This window comes from Aotus nancymaae, unplaced genomic scaffold (genome assembly GCF_030222135.1).
Source record: "Aotus nancymaae isolate 86718 unplaced genomic scaffold, 86718_ANA_hifiasm-v0.15.2.pri h1tg000053l, whole genome shotgun sequence".
Lineage (NCBI taxonomy): Eukaryota > Metazoa > Chordata > Mammalia > Primates > Aotidae > Aotus > Aotus nancymaae.
This window is the reverse complement of record NW_026988467.1, coordinates 24,171,432-24,180,082: the sequence shown is the minus strand read 5'-3', so window position 1 is coordinate 24,180,082 and position 8,651 is coordinate 24,171,432. Positions and strand designations below refer to the sequence as shown.

The window sequence follows — 8,651 nt, the reverse complement described above, 5'->3', positions numbered from 1 at the left end:
GTGATGAAATACCCTTGCACCTTCCTTCAGGAGGGAGGGTGGTCAATGGGAGGTGAACAGACAGATTTGGCTACAGGCAGGTGAGAGAGGGTCCTCATGCCTACCAAGCGTGGGGCATCCAAGGTGTGGAGTTTCAAACACACACGTGAGTTTAGGATGAGGTGTCAGACAGATGCAGAAGACAAGCAACTGAAAATACGTTAAAATGTCCCCGTCATTACTGATGTGGCCTTCAAACTGTGTACAATAGGTTTGCTAATTCTTTATCTGAGTTCATCGGATTTCCCATTCATCACAGGCACAATGGGACAACCTTAGGCCTCCTTTGGCAGGGCGCAAGAAGACCACAGTGGACCCTCTGTAGCTGTCAGCTTCCCCAAAAGAGGACAGAAGAGAGGGGAGGAGAGAGGAGAGACCTGAGGGTTAGTTTAAGCCACTGAAGCTCACTAGGGGAGTTTTGCCCCCAAGGGAGCTTTTGGAGAGGTTTGGAGGCAATTTGGTTTATTTGGCTCCTATAGGCAGTGATCAGGGATGCTGAACAACCTGCAGTGCACCTGTGTGATGATGAATCTTCCCACCCCCTTGCTCCCCCTTAGAGAAACTCTGGAAGCTGACATGCCTCCGTGTGGAAACAAGGGGAGCAGGGAATAAAGATTCCCATCTCTCCCATCAGGAAATGTTTGTTGACCCTCTGACTTACTAAGGGAATGGACAGGGAAGGAGTCTGGGAGCTTGGAATCACTGCTGCATTGGCAAGTAATTACTGAGCGTTGACTCTCTAAACCATTGACTCTTTGCTAAGGAGGACCCTGGTAACACAAAGACCTGTCCCTGTCCTGGAGGAGGAGTTCATAGTCAAGCAGAGGAGGAAAATAGTAATAATAATAATAACTCATTTATTAGGTGTCTTCTGAATGTCAGATGTATTTACAGCCATCTTTTCATTTGAATCCAGTCCTGAGCCTGTTCCTGTGATTAGCCCCACTTGTAGATGAGAAAACTGAGGCTCAGGGGTTACATGATGTACCAAGGGCATACAGCTGTATGTAACACAGCTAGGATTTGAAACTAGATCTTACAGCAAAGCCCACGGTCTTTTCACTAGACGTCATTGCCTCTAGGCTTTGGGAAGAGAGGATCTGTGGGATGTATGTGCGTGTGTAATCCTTCTTCCTCTAGTTATTGGTAGAAAGATTCCCTGGAAATTCTCCCATGCTGGGTGACCTAAAGGAAAGAAAGATAAGGCGATCAATGCAGATTGAAAATTCCCTGTGCTCAGCCATGTGCTGGGGGTTGCTGAATGAGAGCAATAAGATAGAGATAAGCCAAATAGCTGCTCAGAGGGGTTGTCATAGGGGTGGGAGCCTTAGCTCCACAGAAAAGGTCTCAGGGGCCAAGGTTTCCCAAGGGCCACAGTTTCTGGCTGACCAAACTCACAAGAGCCTGATGTATAAGCCAGAGGCCAGTGATTCTACCTGCCATGGAATAAGCAGAGAAGAGCATGGCTCTGGAGCTGTAGTGCCTGGTGTGAATCCTGCCTCCACCACTCACTAGCTGTGTGATTTTGTGTAAGTTTTTCACCTCTCCAAGCTTCAGTTTCCACATCTGTGAAATAGCAACAGAATTCTCAATACATATTAATTGTCTTTGTGACTACCATTTGCAAATTGTTTACTCTGTGCCAGGCATCCTGCTAAGTGCATGCATGCTGCCGTTTTATCCTCATAGATCCCTAGGAGGAGGAGTTCATTGTATCTTCATATTGCTAATGAGGAGACTGAGGCACAGCGAAGTGAATCGGCAGGACTGAAGTGGAAGAGCAGGGGCTTACACCAAGTCTTCTGACTCCAAAATCAGTGCTCTTAGTCTCTATAGCCTTTTTATGGGACCAGAATATTCTTGTTTGCCCTACAAGGCTCTGCCTGGTACCTGGATGCCCGTTTGGTTTCAGTGAAGGCCCAGCAGGGCAGTGAACCAGCTGGTGTTCACCGAGCCCCCTCACTGCTCCTCAGTAGAGACCAGAGCCTCCTGAGCTTAGAATCCCTGTGTCTACTGGTGCCTTCCTTGTCTCTCCCTCTGAAACACCTAAATGAATTCTCCCTTGCACCCCGTTTTCTGTGCAGCCTTCTGTTCCCTTCAGATAGAGCACAATGCAATTGATTAGACTTCTGCTTTCTCAATTTCAATCACATCCTCGCCCTGCCTCCCTGAGATTACAGGCGGGTCACCTTGATTGCGGTTTGCACCGTTCACAAAACTCTTCAGTCATTTACAAAACCATCTCTCGCCTCATTCACTCCCCCACCTGGCTCTTCTCCTCTGTGATGCATGGATTTTACTGGCTTAAGACTCAGAGGGCAATTTTATTTCCAAGTTCATGGTAGGGGAGGAGGACACCTAATTGACTAATGCTGGGTATTTCACATCCGTCGTCTAATTTGATCCTCACCACAAAGCAGCACAGAAGTGTGATTATCCCCATTTTACAAAAGAGGAAACAAGATTCTGAGAGGCTACAACACTGGCTCAAGGTCATATAGGCAGATGGTAGAGCCAGGATTTGAACTCAAAGTCTCATGTGTTCCCCTGGGTCACATTTCTTTATTTGAAAGAGCAGCATGGGAACGTGTAATATTGACCCTGAGTCAGGTCCAAGAAGGGCCTGGTGCACATAGGGTTCTGGGGTAGCTCCATACATGCTGACAATTGTACTGATAAAAGAATTAAGTCATTTATTAATTTCATACACATCTACTGATGTCTCCTGTAGGCTGGTCCTGTCTAGGAGGCAGAACAGTAAACAATGACAACACTTAGGGGCAAGGTCAGTCTGGGAACCAAGTCTGGGGAATTTCTTGGAGTCTGTGAAATAAAAGTCTGCCTGATGAAGCAGCCACAGGGTGAGGTCATCTCCAGCAGAGGGAACAGCATGTGCAAAGGCTCAGAGGTATGGCAGAGTAAGGCCCACTCAAGCCAGGCAAGTGCCAATAATTAGGCATGGGAAGGCTGAGGGTACAGATGAGGCATGGAAGAAGAGGGATGGAGAGTCAGAGGCAAGAAGTAGGAGGGGGAAGACCAGCGGGTATGGCCCCCGAGCTGTGGGAAAAAGCAAGAAGAAATCTGGGGGACCCAGGACTCATTGTAGGGAATGGGGAGTCTAGCCTGGATCCCACTGCTCCAGGACTGAACTGAGTGCCAAGGGGAGACACACACACACACACACACACACACACACACACGAGCCTGGATGGTCCTGCAGTGATGTAAACACACACACACACACACACACACACACACACACACACACACACAGGAGCCTGGATGGTCCTGCAGTGATGTTCACACTCCCTCTAGTGGTGACTTTGGCTACTACATTCAAAACTGCAAGAAACTTTCCCCTGGGATGGGAGAACCAGGTCTCTTCAGAAAATTCCCATCGCAGGACAGGAGATACGGCAGAGTTCCTGCTCTCAAAGAGGTCACAGTTTAATGATGATGAGTGTTAATGGGACAGATGTGGGCAGAAAATGACAATAAAGCTATGTGGGAGAACAGGGGAGAGTCCTAACTCAATTGGGCAGGGGGAAGTCTGGAAGGCTTCTCAGAGGAGGTGATGCTTCACCAGAGGCAAGAGTAAGAGTTTGCTTGGTAAAGAAAGAAGCAACAGAAGGGCATTCTGGACAGAATTAAGTAAGCTCAAAGGCAAGAAATGGGACTGCTCAGGGAGTTACAATTAGGTAGGTGTGCTGGGAGTATGAAATTTCAGAGGGGTTAGTGGCTAAAGATGAAGATGGCCAAGGCAGGCATGCATCTTTTCTGCCATGCACTTAACCTGGGATCCTAAGCCTTAGGCAACGGGAAGCGACTGAAAGGTTTTGAGCAGGGTAGTAGCAAGGTCAGATTCACCTTTTTTTTTTTTTGAGATCAAGTCTCACTCTGTCACCCAGGCTGGAGTGCAGTGGTGCGATCTTGGCTCACTGCAACCTCACCTCCTGGGTTCGAGTGATTCTGCCTCAGCCTCCCAAGTAGCTGGGACTACAGGTGGGAGCCACCACACCCAGCTAATTTTTGTATGTTTAGTAGAGACAGGGTTTCACCATATTGGCCAGGATTGTCTCAAACTCCTGATCTCAAGTGATCCGACTGCCTCAGCCTCCCAAAGTGCTGGGATTACAGGTGTGAGCCACCACATCTGCCAGCCACCACACCAGCCAGATTCACTTTTCAGAAGGAACCCTTGGGTGACAATGGGGAGGAAAGATGGGAGGGGAAGAGGCAGGAGATGGACAGCCCTCTTGGACACAAAGAACCATACCAGGTTACACTCATAGAAGGACACACAGCTTTGACCACACCTATGAACCAGACATATTGATACAAGCAATGGCACTTACAGACATGTCAGTGGGATCCCAGGCTGAGCGCCCACAGACAATCATGTACTGTTTCACACTCAGACACAGAAGTCAGGTCCGCCAGTGAAAAGCAAACTGAGGACACACAGTTACCCTCCAGACACAGGCGCACAGCGGGAACCACACAACCCTGACGGACACAGGAATTCACACACACGCAGTGTGGCTGTCAAGGGCCCGACCCTTTCCCCCCACCCCCGGTCTTCCCCAGGTTCCTCACCACCTCCGGCAGGAACAAAGCTGACCTTTGCCCTCTGGCCTCTGGCCTCTCCTCCCACACCCCCTGCCCCAGAGGGAGGAGCTGTTTGAAGTCTGGGCTGCAGCTGGGGTTTCCTGTGGCCTAGAGGAATGTGGGCGGACTTTCACGGGGGGAGGGGAAAGGGGCTGGCCCAGGAGGAGGGCTAACAGGGCCTGGGGGCCTTAGTCCCCACTGTACCACAACGAGGGAGGCTCCAGCTTTGAGCTGTTCCCACCCAAAGAAGGGGAAAACCAGGGCCATAATGGCTGCAGTCCAATAGGCCTCTTGTTCCTGGATCCACAGCTCAATGGCTTAGAAGAGGCCTGCCACCTCTGTAGGCCTCAGTCTCCCCTTCTGCGGACTGGGCTGAACCACCCTCTAGCAGTCCACACTCCCCCGAGTCAGCCCAGGAGGAGGACCAGCCCCAGAACTTCCATATTCAGGGAGGGCAGCGCCAGTCCCCACCCAAGCCTCACTTCATCCTGCCCTTTCCATGAGTCCCAGGGGCCTGGCTCCAGGCTGCCGTGACCTGTCAGTTATTGCCATTATTATTATGACTCATAATCTCTCTCACCATGCCCTTGCCAGTTTTCACAGTGCTTTTACATCTATGTGCTCAGTTAATCTTCTCAACAGCTCTGCCTCTATTTTACACATGGGAAAACTGAGACTCACACAGGTTGAGGACACACAAGTAAAAGCAAGATCAGGACCAGGCGCGTCTGGCTCCTACTCCACATGGCCTCTCAAACCTAAGGCCCCACAACTTGATCTCCAGACTATCATCTCAGTTTTCTAGGGTCTAGCTAAACCACCTTCTGCTCACACTGAAACAAAAGCAGCTGGAGGGAGCTGAGCCCAGAGAGGATGATGCAGGCTCTTCCAGAACCTGTGTCCGCTCCCTCAAGCCTCCTTTCTCCCCAGCTCAAAACCCTCCTGTTCGCTGGCAACTGCTGAAGCAGAAATGGAGAGTAGACAGTAGGTGGCAGCAGCAGCCCACGGGAAGACAGCTTGAGTTTGGGGAGACCCCCCCACTCAACACAATTTGGAGAGGTTCCACAAGAAAGACCAGCCCCCAAATAACAGGGGGACTCTGCAATGTTCGGTTTCCAGGGATGATCAACACTTTAGGGGCTAACGACATTCACCCTTACAGGGAAGGGGCTGAAATAGCCTGGGGTGGGAGGGGCATGCTTGGGAAACCCTACCTAACTTCTATTTCCCTCTAACTCATAGAGCCATGGGCCCTACTAACCTTGCCCTGGGCTTCTCATTCCTTAACCTCCCAGCTCCCATGCTTTTCCCAGACGGCCCTTCATCCCAATCTACCGGGGCTCTCCACACCCTAGAAACCATCCTACTTTATCCCACTCAACTCCCTCCTAAAACTTGATTCAAACTGAGCAGCGCCTTCATGACCACGGGCATAATCTAATGGGTAACAGAGGGAGGGAGGGAGGGAAAGAAGGAGGAACCTGGGTCTGTTTCACCCTCCCCAATGCCAAAGTCTGTCTGTCCTACAGTGGGCTAGCTAGGGCAAGATGCCAAAGCCTCATCCATATAACTTCAGGCCCAGGTTTTGGAGCTGCAGAATCTCTAATGACTTAAGCCACTACTTTTATGAGTATCTGACTTTATATGTCCCATTCAACGAATACATCTTTGAACCCAAAGCCTAACTTCTGCAAGTAGAAGCTGCCCCAAGATGAGGGCTTCTCCAGCCAGTCACGGCAGCCTCATGATGGCAAATCAATAGTGTCCCATTTAGAGCCCTCGACCTCTCCTATATGCTGCACACACCCTCCGCCAAGGGCCAATAGAGAGTGCTCCCCAGATCCCCTCTTTTGTCCTCTGGGGGTACAGGACTGCCATAGAAAAGGAGCTTGGAAGGAGTGGAGGTGTGGGGAAGATACCAGGGAGCTGCAGCTGGCAAAATGTCACCAGCTCAGCTGCCTTTGTCACACACTGGCCATCACCCTGCAAGGCCAAAGGAAGAGTCAGAAACAGGTGAGCCAGACACAAAGGCACTGCTCTAGGAACTTCAGACCTGGAGCAAGATAGACAAAGCGAGCAGACACTGGCGGTAGAACGTCAGACACACAGATGAGGTGGTTCAATGAGGTGGGACCGCCGCAGGGCCGGTCAGGGCAGGCGTTGGTAGACACCTAGGACACAGGACACGACAGCCACTATGCATTATTCATCCCCGTGTCCTCCGCAAGCCCTGCAGACCTCAGTTAACATTGCTGAAGGGCCAAGAAAGGACACACAGACACAGGAGGGAAGGTCAGTCACAGAAACGGAGGGAGTCACAATTCCTTGCCATAGCCCGGGGGTTAAGCTTGTGGGTTTTGGAGTTAGACCCTGGTTCAAACCCAGCTGGGCTCAGCCACTTGCTAACTGGAGAACCTGGGCCTCAGTGCCCACATCTCTGAAATGGAAATGACAATAGTAGGATTTTACCGCGGCAGTTCAGCCATCTCCCGGGGGAAACCAGGCCCTCAAGCAGCGCACATTCCCATCTGTGGGATAGGCTAGGCAGGGGGCCCCCGGAGCCAGGGGCTGGAGAACAGATGTGACCTGCAGAGGAGGTAGGTGAAAGTGCTGAGCCCAACCCCTGGCCGCGGCAGGAGGTCAGCACCGTTCAATCTGAATCCTGCTTCCTGACACAACGCAAATGCTCAGCAGAATTCGGGAAAGGGTGTGTGTGTTCTATCTGTGGATTCTCCAGGACTTCTGAGCCCTCGCCGCCCTTGGACTTGTAGGAAAGCTGGGAGTTGCAAGGGCGAAACCCAGAGCTCGGAGTTTGAGAGGAGGCGGCGCTGGGTCTCCTCCGCTTCCCCACCCCCCGCCTCCAGCAGCCCTCCCGCCAGAAATACTTGCGCTTGTCTCAGTGAGAAACCTTTTCAGAAAAGGAGAACGTCCCCAGAATGAGAGAGCCGTTCCTCTCCTCTGTCCTCTCCTCCTCCCATTTAATTGGGACGCCCCAGAAAGTCGCAGCCCCTTTGGCTAATCCCCTGGTTCCCTATTCCGCTCCCATCCCACTCTCAGACCCCGCCCCTTCACTCCCACCCGCAAACTCCGCTCGATCCAGAGTCCCCCGGTGAAGACGAGGAACACGGGGACCATTCTTAATCCTTGGTGAGGATCGGCGTCCGTTAATAAACGAGGACGCGCCCCAGTCAGAAGCGCCCCCGGCGCAGGGTTCCCGGGGCTCCGGGCCGCGCCGTCGGAGCAGCCCGCGCGGCCCCGCCCTCCCCGCGCGCGGAGCGGCCGGGGCGGGGACTACAAGTCCCGGCCTGCCGCGCGCGCGCTCCCCCCTGGGGTTCCGGATGGTGAGCGGCGAAGGTAAGGCGAGCTCGCAGAGGCAGCGGCGGCGGCGGCGGAGACGGAGAGAGGCAGGCAGGCAGGGCGAGGGCGAGAGACGGAGGGAGGGAGCGAGCGAGGCGGACCAGACAGACAGACAGGCGGGCGGGCGGGCACAGCGAGCCACCCGCCAGGCTGCGCTCAGCCCCGCTCGCAGCGGAGCGAGCAGAAGGCAGGAGGAGGGAGGGGAGGAGGGGGAGGGAGGGAGAGAGGGAATCCAGCTACCACCACCCAAAGCCAGCGTCTGCTTTCTGTCCTCATTTCCTTTTCCCACCCAGCTTGGAGAGCAGAGAAAGGCAGAGAGCGAGAAATAGAGACAGCCTGAGAGACAGACAGACAGCCAGAGAGAGCGGGAGGGAGGAGGGCGGAGGAGGAGGAGCAGGAGGACTACGCGGGGCGCGTTCCCTCCCAGGTTTGCAATTGGGGGGGTGGGGGCGGGGGTGTCCAGGGCTGGGAGAGTGTGTGCGCGGAGGGGGAGCGGGGGGGCGCAGAGAGAGCGAAGGAGTGATCGAGGTGGGGGGGCGCCGCGGGAGCGGGGGGCCGTGTCCAGCGGAGTTAGCAGCGGAGAATGTGAGCCGAGGCGCGAGCCATGCTGTCAGCGACGGCGGGCAGCTCAGGGCTCCTCCACGACT

At 53.3% G+C, this 8,651-nt stretch overlaps 1 protein-coding gene across 1 annotated transcript in view; it reads left to right on the top strand.

Moving 5' to 3' along the window:
- Nucleotides 1-8,198: 8,198 nt before the first annotated feature.
- AHDC1 (AT-hook DNA binding motif containing 1) overlaps nt 8,199-8,651 on the top strand; it is a 71,728-nt gene continuing 71,275 nt past the window's right edge. The window contains 1 exon segment of the mRNA XM_064363531.1: nt 8,199-8,431. The gene's annotated coding sequence lies outside the window, so the exon portion shown is untranslated.